The following is a 17,050-nucleotide window of genomic DNA, read 5'->3' as shown; positions in this document are numbered from 1 at the left end:
AAATGTTCTTCATGAATTGTCAAACAAGATGGCCAAAAACAACACCTGGCATGCAAACCAAATTCATGCTTCTTTTCTTTGGCCATAAATGTTTGTCATTTCTTTGACTTGACAAGTTTCTTTGATTTGCAAGAGTGAGTTCCTACGGAGATTAAAAAGAAAAAAAAAAAAAAAAAAAAAAAAATTGCTCTATGTGAGACAAAGAGATAGAAAAGAACTCGACTATATGAAAAAAGAAAAAAGAAAAGTACTCGACTATATGAAGCTCGAGTACTATAAAGACGTACTCCATTTCATTAATATTGAATACCACATTATTTTTTAATTACATAAATTCTAGGTTAGCAGTGCCACGCTAGCGACTCACTAGGAACTCGAGAACTAAAAAAATGATAAATTGCTAAATATTCCAAATAGTGCTAGTTTATCTCCAAAATGTGCTATTTGGCTATTTTCACATTTCTATTATCCTGTTTTAAATGCAAAATTACTAATTAACATGAATCATATAAAAATTTTTATTTTTTATTTTAAAAAGTCTATAGACATAAAATATTTGAGAAAACTTTTCACACCTGTTAATTTGACAGATTGATAGTAGTAAGTAAAAAAGTGATGGACTTAAACGAGAACTAATATTAAAAGTTTGCCAACTCAATCGTTGTGAAATTTTTTTTTGTGTTTTTTTTTTTTTGAGAAGTGCTACATTCACAATATTTTCAAATCAAATCTTAGGTGTTAAGTTTTACTAATTCTAATTTGAACTCACCACTTAAATTACCTTTTGACCACCAATAACAGCTAGTAATAACTTGCCACTTAAGATGTATTGTGAAACTATTGTGAAAAATGTTGTGAACGTAGTATTTTTTTTTTTTATATAAAAATTATTATTTTATTTATTGGCTAATATTTGAGCTTAATTAATATATTATAATGAAGGAAATAATCTTATTGGTCAAAATTAGGGGGTCTTTTTTAATTTTGGGGTCATAGTGTAGAGCTGGCTGGCGCTGAGCCAATAAGTCTATCTCTTGACTTCTTGAATTTGCCTATGTCAACCATATGACACTTCTTCTCCTCTAATTTCAATTATGCACACCACCCATCTATTATTCGCACATACATATGGCTCCACTATGTTTGTCTGATCTAAAGTTAGACACTATCACAACGTCAAAGCTTTCAGTTCCTGAGGTGTTTCATGTTCCTAAAATATCATATAATCTACGTTTTGTTTGACCGCCTCATTTGCTTATAGAGCCGGCCCTGACCTAGTAAGTCTACCTCTTTGACTTCTTGGGTCTGTTTGGATAACACTTATTGTTGCTGAAAGTTGCTAAAAACTGATTGTTACTGAAAACACTGTAGCAAAATAATTTTTTAATATATGAATAGTACCGTGGGACCCACTGTTAATATTTTTAATGCGTGAACAGTGCGTAAACAGTACATGCACAGTGTTTTTTTCTCCAAAAAGTCAACAAATCCGGCTGAAAAGAAAAAAAAAAAAAAAAAAAAAGCAGAAAACGCAACATAACTTTGAGTAACTAACCGTGCTATCCAAACCGAGTCCTTAACTCCGCCTGTTTCAACCATATATGACACCTTATTTCTCTAATCTCAATTATACACGCCACTCATCTATTATTCGCACAACATATATACATATGGCTCAACTATGTTTGTCCGCTCTATAGATCACTATCACTACGTCAAATCTTTCAGTTCCTAAGGTGTTTCATGTTCCTAAACTATTATATAATCTACGTTTTGTTAGCCAACTGATTGAACCTGGTTACTCCATCTTATTCATTTCCTCTGGTTATGCTCGATCTGTAGGATTCACAGACGAGACAAACATGCACTTGCAACCGACCGCAGAGTTTGATAAATATTGTTCAAAGTTTCTAGCCTTCATAATATTCCTGCTACTGGAATTTATGCTGCTGCTTCTTCGATCCACACTCTCAAATCAGACATTCACCTTCTTCCCGGGTACAATTGCTAGCATCTGGTGGGTTGTTAAAGTTGGTATCAAAGGATACTTTTGATTGTGTTTCTTGTAAATTGCATAAACAACTAGCATTGTCATTTAACTATAATGTGACAATGTCCACTGCTACTTTTGATGTTTTGGGACCTTTACATATTTCTGGTCTGAGTGGCTCTCACCATTTTATCCTCTTCTTTGATTATTAATCTCGTTACATGCGGTTAGATGTTCATAATGAAATCTCACTTAGAATTATTAATACATATTGTTATCTTGTAAAAATATTTGAAATTTGAAACTATATTTTATTATATTTACTACAATTTAATTTTTTATTATTTTTAGTCATCAGAGATTAATGGTATTTATAAATAATAATAATAATAAAAATAAAAAAATGAAAAACCTTCCCCAAGTTTTCTAATTATAACATCTGCATTGTTGAATCTTCCAGTTTTGACCTACACACATAACACTAGGGCTACATTGATAGGATTGTTGCATTTTTATTATGAAGGCTATAACAAGAGTTACATGGATTATTAATGTATATACACCCCCATTTATTTGGTCTACATACTTGTGAGAAATCTATATATAAATATTAATAGGTAAAATTGAGAGAAAATTCAATTAAATTTCAAATTAGAATTTAATTCAATTTTAATTTTGCACTACGTGTCCCATTTAATCTAAATTTTTTAAATTTTTGTGTCAAGTAAGTTAATTCAATGTAAAAATTGAATCTCAATTAGAGTTTAATTTTGCACCACATGTTCCTGATAAGGATCAAATTGATTCTTAATCTCTCTTTACTCTCATTCTAGTAGTTCTTCGAGGGAACTAGGCCTCCAATAGTATCTCAAAGAGAACTAATCACTGTATTATTCTTCAATGAATTCCATATTACAATTAGTTTAGTCTTATACTCTACTCACTAACTAACAGAGTACAACTACTGCTTAACTACTAACAAAGTACAACACATTATAGCTTATTCACTCAACTAACCAAGTACAAGCTTCTAATACATGTCTTAACCAACCAACTAACTCTGTACCAATATTCATTGCACAAAAATACTACAGTAATGTATTGTACTGGAGCCTTAACATTGCCTCCCTCTTTACAGCACCTTGCCCACAAGGTGTGGGTATTGTTGCTGCAAAACATGAAGCAGCTCCCATGTAGCATCATCTAGTGAAGACCCTTCCCATTGGACAAGAACCTTTGTAGATTGCTTATGCCTTCAGAGCTGAACTTGAATTTGTTGTAAGATAGCCCTTGGTTTAGGAGAAAGTTGACCTTGATTATCCATTGATGGTAGAGTGGGAATGGGACTGATGTTTAGTCTCGGCTTAGCCTTTAAGCAATACACATGGAACACAGGATGCACACCTGTATTAGGAGACAAATCTAGCTTATAAGCAACAGTACCAACTTTCTACAGAATTTGAAAAGGACCAAAGAACTTAATTAGGTGCCAGTTTCCCCACTTTGTTTAATCGAAGGGACTGTTGTTTAAAGGGTTGGAGCCTTAGGAAAACCCAATCACCCACCTTAAAATGTCTTTCCTGTCTGTGTTTATTAGCTTGAAGTTTCATCCTTTATTGAGCAACACCAAATTATTCTTGAGAAGGCTTAAAATCTATTGCCTAGACAATAAGTACTCATCCACAGCAGTTGCCTTAGTGAGTCCAAGAATGTAATCTAACATCTTTGGGGCTTAAAAACATAGAGAGTTTCAATGGGAGTCAGCTTAGTAGCTATGTGGTAATTTGTATTAAACCAGAACTCAACCAAGGGTAACCACTTCACTCACTATTTTGGTTTATCCCCTGCAAAGGCTCTGAGATATTACTCAAGACTCCTATTAACCATCTCAATCTGACCATCAGATTGAGGGTGGTAGGCTGAAGACATTACCAATTCCACCCCTTGCAACTTAAACATCTCCTCCAAAAATAAATGTAAACATAGGATCCCTATCACTTACATAGAAGTAGGCATCTCATGGCGCTTGAAAATTTGATTCATGAACAAAGTGGCCACCTTAGCTGCAGTATAAGGATATGACAATGGAATAAAATGAACATATTTTGTAAGTCTGTCCACCACAACCGTTACCACATCTTGCTTGAAGGACTTAGGTAAACCCTTAACAAAATCCATACTTACCCTCACCTTCAAAATCCTTGTAGCGTCTGCAACCCATTGCAAAGTTCTAACCAAATCGAAATCAAGGAAGTTATGAAAGCTACCAGTGTCAAACAATATCACAACCCAATTTCCTTTAATCTAACCCAAGACCCTCATAGTACTTGGGGAAGGACTACCTGACAAAGCATATAGAGTGATATCAACTTGATCCAACTGAAAATCTGCATTATCATCCACTTCTACAACTTCACCTTGATTGGCCTCTTGCACTTCTTCTACTTCTTCTATCACGAACAACTTAAGACCTTTACACTTGTGTTTGGGTTGCCGTTTCTCATCATAGTAATAACAAAGACCCTTTTTCTTCTTTTTTCCATTTGAGTTGAGGTAATCTTTTGTATAGGAACTCTTGTCTTAGACTCACTCTCACTGTCATACTTGTCTATTGGTTGTTCTTGCTAATTACTTCTGCTAGACTCAGAAAATGGCCTATACACCTTCTTGCAAGTGGAGAAATACTTTTCTTGAATTTTAGCTAACCCAAAAGCAACACTTAGAGTTCTTGGATTTTGCATCCTCATTGCCAATCTAACTTTATCTTTTAAGCCACTCAAAAAACGACTAAGCTTGTGAAATTAAGGTAAGTTTTTGATTCTGTTACTTAGCATCTCAAACTAGGTCTTGTAAGTAGCCACAGTTGTAGTTTGCTTCAATTTGGCCAAGGCTTCCATGGGATCATAATATGATAAAGGTCCAAATCTAACTTGAATGGCCCTAACAAAAGTCTCCCAAGAATCCAAAGATCTCTCACATCAAGATGATAAGAAGCATTCAAGATTTCTTCTTCCTTAGGTATTTCATAGCAACAAAAGAATTTCACAACAATAAAGATCCAAGTAGAAGGTTCACCTCCACTAAATTTGGGAAATTCTAACCTGATGGGCCTAGGAATTAGGGCACCTACCACAGGTCGTGGATGGCGTATTGGCTATTGCAACACCTCAGTTTTAGGAAGATGATTTTCTTGATGATGAACTAGACTTCTCGCTAATTAACTTGTTGTTGCACTGTAGGTAACATTTCTTCAATCATAGCTTTTATTCCTCTAAAACTGTTATCCAATTGTTCCAATTTGGTAATCTCTCACAATCTTGGAACCAAATTAATGCCTCATCATCAAGATGATAAAAAGCATTCAAGATTTTTTCTTCCTTAGGTATTTCATAGTAACAAAAGAATTTCACATCAATAAAGATCCAAGTAGAAAGATCATCTCCACTAGATCTGGGAAATTCTAACCTGATGGGCCTAGGAATTAGGGCACCTACCACAAGTCATGGATGGCATATTGGCTATTGCAGCACCTTAGTTTCAGGAAGATGATTTTCTTGATGATGAACTAGACCTACTCACTAATTAACTTGCTGCTGCACTGCTGGCGTATTGGCTGTTGCAGCACCTCAATTTCAAGAAGATGATTTTCTTAATGATGAACTAGACCTTCTCACTAATTAACTTGTTGTTGCACTGCTAGTAACCTTTCTTCAATCATAGCTTTTATTCCTATGAAATTGTTATCCAGTTGTTCAATCTTCTTGAAATAATTTCCATGGTAGAAGAATGATCATTCAATCTTGTTGTACCAAAACAGATCACTCAAAAGAGAATATATGGTTTCTTGCACCACGATTGAACCAGCTCTGATACCAAATGATAAGTTTCAAATTGATCCTTAATCTCTCTTTACTCTCATTCTAGTAGGTCTTCAAGGAACTAGACCTCCAATAGTATTTCAAAGAGAACTAATCACTGTATTATTCTTTAATGAATTCCATATTACAATCAATTTAATCTTACTCTACTCACTAACTAACAGAGTACAACTACTGCTTAACTACTAACAGAGTACAACACATTACAGCTTATTCACTCAACTAACAAAGTACAAGCTTCTAATACATGTCTTAACCAACTAACTATGTACCAGTATTCACTACACAAGAATACTGCAGTAATGTATTGTACTGGAGCCTTAACAGTCCATCTAATCTACGTTTTTTTAATTTTTGTACCGAATGAGTTAATATTAGTGTTGAAAATGAGGATTCCAATATAAATAAACCAGAAAAAATATATAATCATATATCTAATTCTTTTTATATTATATATATATATATTATATATATATATATATATATTTATGTAAGGTTGAATTTACTCAACCATCTAATTGGCTTTAATCCGTGACCAATTTGCTTGTAATTTAGCACTTAGTAACCCTGTATTTAGGTGGGAAAATTGTAAGGGTAGTGTGTGAGAAGATGTGAAGAAAAGCTCAAGAGTGTGCAAGAAAAACAGAGTCTCGCGACTAGGACTCGCGGGTGGTTCGCGACTGTCAAGCTGCGAAATGCAATCACGTGAGAGGCACACTGGGAAGCTGAAGGGTCGCGCCAGCTGTCACGCTACAGGACAAAAGTTCCAGTCTGGCCAGGCCGTTACGTGGCGACTTGATTTCGCGACTTGGCCAAGGCACGAGTTCAAGTCGCCAACTTGCCCTGTTTGGCAAAAACTGACGTTTTGCATTCCCTTCTCACCCTACTATATATACACCCTTATACCCATCATATTGAGAGAGTTTCCAGAGAGAATTTTGTGAGAGAAAACCCTAGAGAAATACAAGATTGATTCATCCCCAATCTTCATCTAAAGAGACTCTACAAATTCCTCTACTCTCTCCATCTCCATTGTCATACCCTTGAGAGGTCATTTACCAAACCCTTGTCTCACCACACCCACGTCTGTGAGAAGGTCCATTTGGTGCTTTGGGAAGCAGTTTGGAAAGGAACCAATATACATTGGTTGATGCTATGGTCAAGTAGCGGAATCCGGGAAGCTAGAGAAGAAATAGGTTCGGCGTAACCTCGTTGGAGCAAGAAGCTTGGAGGGCTTAGGTACTTGGGTAGATTAGGCTTGGAGGGTCTTCTGCTGTTCATGTATCCCAACTACATTCTTTAGTGGATTATTTGACTGCTTGGAGGGCGGCGGAGAGGTTTTACGCCGAGGACTTCGGTTTCCTCTTCGATAACACATCGTGTGTTGTCCGTATGTTTGCATCTTCTTTCCCTTTACCTTTGCCTTATATCTACTGTTGTGGATGTGTTTATATTTGGCTTAGATTGTTTATCAATTCTGTGTTTAGCTTACATTCATGTTTCGCATGTTAATCGTTTGATTTTAAGCTTGAATTGGTAATTTTGTAATTTGGGGTCTAAACGTTCAAGGGTGTTTCATACCCATATTGAACTTTCAATTTATATCAGAGCGGGTGCACTTGTTGTGNTCAACCAATGTATATTGGTTCCTTTCCAAACTGCTTCCCAAAGCACCAAATGGACCTTCTCACAGACGTGGGTGTGGTGAGACAAGGGTTTGGTAAATGACCTCTCAAGGGTATGACAATGGAGATGGAGAGAGTAGAGGAATTTGTAGAGTCTCTTTAGATGAAGATTGGGGATGAATCAATCTTGTATTTCTCTAGGGTTTTCTCTCACAAAATTCTCTCTGGAAACTCTCTCAATATGATGGGTATAAGGGTGTATATATAGTAGGGTGAGAAGGGAATGCAAAACGTCAGTTTTTGCCAAACAGGGCAAGTTGGCGACTTGAACTCGTGCCTTGGCCAAGTCGCGAAATCAAGTCGCCACGTAACGGCCTGGCCAGACTGGAACTTTTGTCCTGTAGCGTGACAGCTGGCGCGACCCTTCAGCTTCCCAGTGTGCCTCTCACGTGATTGCATTTCGCAGCTTGACAGTCGCGAACCACCCGCGAGTCCTAGTCGCGAGACTCTGTTTTTCTTGCACACTCTTGAGCTTTTCTTCACATCTTCTCACACACTACCCTTACAATTTTCCCACCTAAATACAGGGTTACTAAGTGCTAAATTACAAGCAAATTGGTCACGGATTAAAGCCAATTAGATGGTTGAGTAAATTCAACCTTACAAACTGGCTAACAATTTCAGAGGAATAAAAGCTATGATTGAAGAAATGTTACCTACAGTGCAACAACAAGTTAATTAGCGAGAAGTCTAGTTCATCATCAAGAAAATCATCTTCCTAAAACTGAGGTGTTGCAATAGCCAATACGCCATCCACGACCTGTGGTAGGTGCCCTAATTCCTAGGCCCATCAGGTTAGAATTTCCCAAATTTAGTGGAGGTGAACCTTCTACTTGGATCTTTATTGCTGTGCAATTATTTGGCCCTTTCTCACTTAGGGCCCTAAGGTAATTGCCTAACTGTCCCATATAGTAGAGACAGCCCTGTATATGCAGGGCTTACACATAGGATAGAGACTATTTATTCTCTCAATGCTCATTCATTAAAAGAATATAGGGATGTCTTATGGCTCTCTTTCATTCTTTGGTTGACTGGTCTGTCAACCATCTCAAAGGCAAGATTTTAAGAACTATCAATGTACCATCGATGGCATTGGAGGAATGTCATCATTTATGCAGGGAAAGGATAGACCTGAGGAGCAGATATAATCAAAGACATCAAGAATGATGTCAAAAGCAGAGAGATAGGAACATGAGCATGAATCATGATAGGTAATTTTAGTCCTTAATTAATAGAGTTCGAGGTTGTCAATGGTGGGGAATTTGCAATATTTCCTGTTAGGTTGTGCTGTACAACGTTTGTCTAGATGTAGAGTGTTGTTACTGTAGTCTATCTTCATATCTCTACTGGTACTAGCCGACTAGGGATTTAATTAATGGCCCTCAAAGTTGTGTGCTTTCCTTAAATAAAATGACTAGAGATTCGGCTTTAATTAGCAAGTGGATTTGGTAGGTTATTTTTTGGAGAACAAGTGGACTTGAAACTATCAAGTTGTGTGCTTTCCTTAAAATCAACATTGATAGTTCGTTTTCACTACCCGTGGATGTCAATTGCGGGAATTACTCAAAATTCTTAAAGTTTCCTTTATCTTTTCTCTTGACGTTCGTTCTAGTTTCACTTTTGCTTGCATGCTTCAGCGCTGACACAACTCCGAGAAAGCCTTATCACAAGGTGTTTTTATTTTGAGAAAGTCTATCCAGGGATGTAACAAAATTTTACTACGTTTTTATATAATACTATTGTTTTAAGATATTGTGGTTCCTTGTATATATAATTTATTTATTTGACTTTTGATGATTTGACACTTTAATTATTGCGAAAATATTGTTAAATAAGAAAACTACTTGCAAAGAAAAGAATGATAGATTCTTAAAATACAAATAATCCTAGATTACTTTTGAAAAATAAAAATAAAAATAAAAATAATCCTAATTACTTAAAAAAAAAGAAGAAAGAGAAATAGATAAATGCATGGAATAAAAAGAATTGCGAACTACTTTTTGGAAATTAAAAATATATCTTTCACCTCTTACTGAAAGATCTAAATGCAAAAACAATTTGTCACAACCAGGGGCGCTGCAGCCAGGATATTTTGTTTGCGGGGGGCGAATTTTATATTCCTATGTTAAATTTATAAACATATGGTATACAAAACGATCAAATTTAAAACATAATAATATTATTTCTAAACTCAAATCAATGCATCTAAAATAAAATTAAAAGATAAAATTAGCTAGGGAAAATATGAGATGATGACGAAAAGATCAAATTTGTGAAGAAAAAAAAAACTCATAAGTTTGTGTTGCCAATGCACAAAATATACAAAGGAACACAATGCACTTTTCTTTTTTGGTAACAATATAGTGCACTTTTGGATGCGAGGAACGCAATGCACTGTACTTTTGTATGCTTATAAAAAAGGAAGGACACATGGCGTCTAGGCATTTGTTAGGCCTTGATAAAAGTTTATGCTTTAATTGGATGGGGTCTACTTGATAAACTAACAGTGGGGCAAACTAACTAAAGGGGCCATCGTGTGATTTTAGAGGAAAGAATAGGCAAACTCACGTGGACTGAGATCTATGAAATTTTTGTGGGGGCCAATCTAAGAGCATTCGTAGCAGATGTTTCAAAAATTATGCCATTTTATAATATCAAATACCTACTTTATTATTCTACCACATCATTTTACAACATCCTATTTATCAGATGTTTTATCCTTCAATTTTATATATTAAAATAATATTTTCTTCCCATTAAAATAATATATTATCTCATTCACATTATCATCAACAACAGCCACACCATCAATGGCACAATCACCGGCCACCAATATCCACTGCTACAATAACACCTCTACTGCAAACCAACCACCACAATTACCAATATCAGATCAACCCAAATTGCAGCAAAAAAAAAAAAAAAAACCCACAAACAGAGAGAGGCAGAGTGAAAGGCGAACAGAGAGGAGAGGGAAGAGGGTGAGATTGATGGCGGCCCCGGGGTCAGATCACCTGCCAAACCCAAACCTATCACCGGCTAAACCCATCTCCACTGAGCCTAACGCTGTAGCGACGTTCTTAAAGGTGATGGTTGGCGATGGTCGGCGATGGTCTCCACAGAGCATAGGTCTACGGTGGTTTACGGTTTTGGTTTGTGGTTTTGGTCTCAAGTAATGGATTTGTGGGCTGAGTTTGATTTGCAGTGGGGGTGGTTGTGGATTCCAATGGAGTAGTGGGTTCCGATGGAGTGGTGGATTCCGATGGTTGTGGGTTAAGATATGGTGGTGCCGTGGTGGGTTTGTTGGGTGTTTTTGGATTTGGGTTTTGTTGCTGCGGTGGTGGTTGTGGTTGGCTGAGGTGGTGGTTGTGGAGGATGACGATGATTGGTCGCCGCCGTCGCCTTCTTCTGCGCCACCTTCTTCTTGCTCACGTCCGATTGTGAGAAGAGGAAGAATGGGTTGGGAACTTGGGAGAGAGAGAGAGAGACAGATTTTGAGAAGGGAGAGAGAAAATCAAATAAAGAAATGAGAGGAGAGAGAAAATTCAAATAAAATAATAATTTTTGGTTTACCACATATGTCCGTACCGTTGCAAATTTGCAACGGTACAGACATAAATGGTATAATTTTACCACATTTGCGATATCTAATGGGGAGCTCTTTTTTGTGGTTGGTGTGGGATATGTGCCAAATATTTAGCATTTGGCACATATCCCACATCTACTGTGGGTGCTCTTGCAATTTAAAGAACCCAACCTATTTTAGTATATTACTATAAAGGGATTTCAAAATTTTGGGGGACCATGGACCCCCCAACATTACATATGCCTCCGCCCCTAGTCACAACAATACAAAACACTAATAATTTTTATTCTTGATTTTTTTTTTTTTTTTGGTTAATGCTTTGAACCTGAAAATTTAATTAAGGGTTGCTCCTGATTGTACCAAAAGATATTAGTCACAATTGTGACTCTCCCTATATTATTTATCTAATCCATAAAGACTTATTACAAATTCTATGTAAGGCTCATTAGTCATCCAATCCAAACATGCTATTTTACTTTTTCATTGGGTTGTTGCCATGAAAGCATCATGCTTCATATATATGTCAAAGTTTTTCTTTATGACTTTTTATTTTCCCCAATAAAGAAGACACATTTGGTGTTGACAAAAATAATTAAAAAGAGTTGTGATAAAAGTTGCGGTCCTCAAATTGTTAAAGATAAAATAGTACAAAAACTAAGCCAAAAGAGGGGGTAAGGAGTTGGAAAATGTCTCATCTCTACAGGGGTGGCATCAAGTGTAATTCAGGGTGGTCACAGGACCAACTTGACTTGAAAAAAAAAAAAATTTATATTGCTTAAAAAATAATAATGTTAAATTAAAATGGGTTGTTGACCACCCTAGCAAAAAATACTAGACCACCCTTAAAAAAATTGAACATCCTAAGGAAAAATTTGAGCCCATTAAAAATCAAATTTGACCTCTCCAAAATTTTGGTCTATTGAAGATTGAACCAAAAAATTGTGAGAAATGCTATGTTTACAACATTTCCACACCATTTTTACAATAAATCCTAAGTAGCAAGTTGTTAATGGTGGGCAAAAAAGTAATCTCAGTGGTATGTAAATTAGAACTAGTAGTAAATTATCACATTAAATTTGTTGTAAAAGTGTTGTGGATGTAGCATTTCTAAAAAAATTCTCAAACAAACAAATTAGCCTAGAAACCCAAATCAAATGTTAAATTGTGATGTTTTATATTGTTTTTAGAATGCATATTTTCAAATCGCTATTTTATTATTATTATTATAAAAAATGCATATTTTTAAATAGCTAGTTGGTTAGTACTTGCTTTAATCTTTAGCTGAACTAGTTGCAGACCCGCGCGTTACGCGTGATAATTTTTTAGGTAAAATACTATTTTAGTCCCTAGACTTTATAAAGAGCTTTTAAAAAAAAAAATAGTTTATCATATTTTTCATAATTTTATCTGTAACATTTTTTTTACCATTATCATATATTTATTGGTTGATGATTTGCATAACATAGACATTAAGTAAGAGGAAGAACTTTTCATTATATTTTTTTTAAGTCATGGTGTATGAAGATTATATATATATATATATATATAAGGTTAAATGAAATGTCAAAAAATGAGATTATAAAATTTTCCAACTTTATTTCTAGATTCATCCTTCTCATTACCTTTGGCCTTCAGTGCCACATTCTTTCCTTTGCTTGCTTTCCCGAGTCTTGTCAACCCTAGTTCATAGGCCTGTAAGTTTCCAATCAACTCTATCAAAGGAAAAGAGTCAATATACTTCGATTCTTCAATGGTAATGACCTTGGCATGGAGTCTTTTAAGCAAACACCATAGCACCTTTCTTACAACCTTAGGTTCAGGAATAGTTTCCCCAAGATTAAAGGTTGAGTTGACTATGTCCTTGAGTTTGGCATAGAACTCATTGAATGACTCATCCTCCTCCATCTTTATCTCCTCAAAGCTTGTAGTAAGCCTTTGAAATTTGGAATCTTTAACTGCCTTAGTTCCTTCATAGGTCGTCTGGAGAATGGTCCATGCTTCCATTGCAATTTCAATAGATGATATTTTCTAAAACTCCTCATTCATGACTGCGCTGAAAATGGCATTCAGTGCTCTGCTATTGAAGTTTGCTGCTTTGATCTTTGCATCATCCCAATCAGTCGGTGCTTCCTTTGGCTTAGTCCAGCCAATCTCCATAGCCTACCACACTTCTCATCTAAAGATTGCAAGAAAACTCTTATGTATACTTTTCAGTATGCATAGTTAGTGCAATCAAATAAAGGTGGAATAATTAGAGATTGTCCTCTATCCATGACAACAGGGGTCAATGGATCACACAGCAATGATTAAAACCTAATCAAAGTGTGCCTACTCTGATACCACTTGATAGATAAAAATGTATAAACCCCTTGAAAATTAATTAATTACCCAAGTTAATTAATTAGGTTCAATTACATACAATGGCGTGGTAGCACAAACAAATCACCAACTAAATTAAATGCAATGGAAATTAAATTTAACATAGTGATTTGTTTATGAATGGGGAAAACTATCAAGGCAAAAACCCCAGCGAGTGATTTTAAGGTCACACTCCCAAGATTCTACTAATCAATAATCAAGCAAATACAAGTAAAAGAAATCTTACCAACTACCCTTGGCCTATCCTAAATTACCAACCTATACTTGAATCTTCACTCTAATACCCAATTGGACTTGATCTTGTAATGGCACACTTTCCGTTTAATGCACGAATCCTAGTACGTGACTAACCAATGATGATGGATCCCAGTACATGACTAACTCCAACAACTTGAAGAAGGTTGTTGGCTGAAAAGTTCTTCACTTCATGCACAATGACGATCAGGAAGCTCCTTGGTTACAAAATCATTTGGCTTAAAAACGCAGTAACTTCTTTTAGAGAGAATAAGGCACTAGCTCACTCAATGCATATATGATGGCCTTTAAAATAAGCCTTATATATGTTTAGGGTTGTGAGAAAAGAAACCCTACCCATACGCATCCGCTTGGGCCAAAAATCAGATCTCAAAATTCTGATTCTGTAAGTCTTGGCAGAAACAGCTTGTGTCGAGCTTCAACATTAAATCTCGATAGAAGGATTCTGTCGAGACTTCTGTCGAGTTTTAGTGAACAAGTCTTTCTTCACTTGTTTCTTGGTCAGATCTTCATGTCTTTAACACTTGACTTGAACTCTTGTTTCTTAAAGTACTAAACTCATCCTAAATCTTCCCAATTACAAGTAAAGTGCATTTTGTCAAACGATTAGCCAATTACAAAAAATATGTCTTTAACACATGATATCTATTTCTTATTGATAACTATAAAATTTACAACTAGCTAGGGAACATACAAAGTAATAAAGAATAAACAAGGGAAGAAAAAAAGAAATGAAATCAAACGTCAATTAATAACCGTTATTTGAAAAATAAAAAGGTGGTCAGGAGGAGTAAGAAATAAAATAGAGATGGCTATATAGTGGACATTGAAAACTTTACAGTGCAATAAAATCAACCATTACATTCACTTATATAATTAAATCAATAATCAACAATTGAATATATTAATACAAAATTTAAACTTAAAAATAATCAAACTCTAACTAGAGAAATTATATTTCCTATCATAACTAAAAATGAGACGTTCTTCAGTAATTTAAAAATTATATTAGAAATAAAGTTGGAAAATTTTATAATCTCATTTTTTGACATTTCATTTAACCTTATATATATATATATATATATAATCTTCATACACCATGACTTAAAAAAAATATAATGAAAAGTTCTTCCTCTTACTTAATGTCTATGTTATGCAAATCATCAACCAATAAATATATGATAATGGTAAAAAAAATGTTACAGATAAAATTATGAAAAATATGATAAACTATTTTTTTTTTTAAAAGCTCTTTATAAAGTCTAGNCAAACATGCTGCCCTGGATATCTTCATCGCCAGCAGTCTCCACGAATGGAGCTGCGCATTGGTTAACTATTCCAGATCGAAGCGTGCCGGGTCAGGAAATTTTTGCTTTTGATTTTGCAAACAACGAGGAATTTCATTTTTATAAGACACCGGTTCAACGAATTGATACTGATGATATTCAGAAGACGGGTTTGGGAGTGTTAGGAGGATGCCTATGTTTTGTTGTGAATGATTGCAAGAATTTGTATCATGATGTTTGGTTGATGAAGGAATATGGCGTAGAGAGTTCTTGGACAAAGGTTTATAAAACTGATCTACGTGCAAATAAAATTTCTTTGAATACGAATTTTGGGTTTGTGAAGCCTCTAAAGTTTTCCAGGGACGGCAAGAAAGTTCTGTTGGAAAATAGTAAGAATCTCTTTTGGTATGACTTAGAAAAGAAAAGAAGCGAGAGGCTTAAGGTTCAGAAATTGCCTGTCCTGTTTAGGCCTCTAACTTCTACTGGGAGCCTTCTTCTGCTTGATGATGGCGATAGTGTGATTGATCCGAAGCAAAACAAGATTAAGAAGTAGAGGTAAAACTAAACCGATGGAATTTGATGAATTTTTTTTCTCTTAATTGTCGATGTTAGTATTGTTGTTGTGATTGTTATTTGACTGGTATGAATTTTCTGTCGTAGATTTTATTGGCTCCTCTTTTCCAATATTAATTGTTTATCAAGCTTGTGGTACTATTAAACCAGCAATTATTTGACACTGCATTCTATCTTGTATGAAACTCAAATGCTGCTGTTTCATGTTATTTCTTAGTATGGTTCCTCATAGTTAGTGAAATATGCGTTCATTTTATAAATAAGAAAAACTTTCGTTTACAGTTTGATACAAAAATACTCAGAAAAGCTGTAGGGACCAAACATGCATAGTTAGTAAAATATGCATTCAAATGCTGCTGTTTCATGTTAGAACAACAAACTCTCCAACCCGATACCTGACCCGCTTCTCCCTCAACCGGAAGAAACATGAGACTTAAAAGAGGGGGCATATATATATGGCAATAATACGTACTAGTAATTTAACAGGACTAATGGCTTGTTTGGAAGTTTAGAGAGGGAGGAGAATAGAGGGGAGTAGAGGGGAATGGCTCCCCTTCACCTTGTTTGGATGTTTTAAAAATTAGTAAGGGGGAAGAGAGTAATTAGTCATTTCTCTTGTTTGGATATTTTAAAAATTAGGATGGAGAGAAGAAGAAATGATTAAAATAGACAAATTTACCCATATTTGAAAATAGACTTGCAATATTGGTCTATGATTAATTTAGAAAGGATAAATTAGGAAATTTTTACTTGGACAATAATTTATCTACTCTACTCTCCCTCCAAATCTCTCCAATTTTGAAGAATTAAAAATGAAGGGTTAGAGGGAGTTGAAACCCCTCCAAACCCCCCTAAAGTCCTCCCCCTCCTTGCTTAAAAAACTTTCAAATAAGGTAATTGGATTACTCTCCCTCCCTCTACTCTACTCCTCTTCCTTTTTTAAACATCCAAACAGGCCATAAGTCTACTACAATTTGCCACAATTTACCAACGTAGTAAGTTGTAAGTGGTGGAAATAAAATGGTGGGTTCATGTGAATTTATGATTCCACCACTCACGAGTCACTATATGACAAAATTGTGAAACTAGTTATGGTACTAAACTTACTCATTTAACGGACTAAATTTATTTGATAGATAAATAAACAAAAGAAGTTAAACATTCTAAATATATTATGAATGATAAATAAGTTAAGTTAGGAAATTTTTAAAAAATGCATGATTGACATAATCCTACAAATTATGCAATATGCATTTATAGGAAGGTTGACATACACAAATAAAATCAATTAGTAATTAATTAAAAGATTGATGTAATATTTGTTTGTTTTACATAACACCTCAAAAATTCTTAAGGAAATTTGTGAACTCAATTTGGCATTTTATGTGAAGTAATGATAATAATACCATCAATACTTT

This window comes from Quercus suber, unplaced genomic scaffold, assembly GCF_002906115.3.
Source record: "Quercus suber isolate HL8 unplaced genomic scaffold, Cork oak 2.0 scaffold_794, whole genome shotgun sequence".
NCBI classification, from domain to species: domain Eukaryota; kingdom Viridiplantae; phylum Streptophyta; class Magnoliopsida; order Fagales; family Fagaceae; genus Quercus; species Quercus suber.
This window is presented reverse-complemented; position numbering follows the sequence as displayed.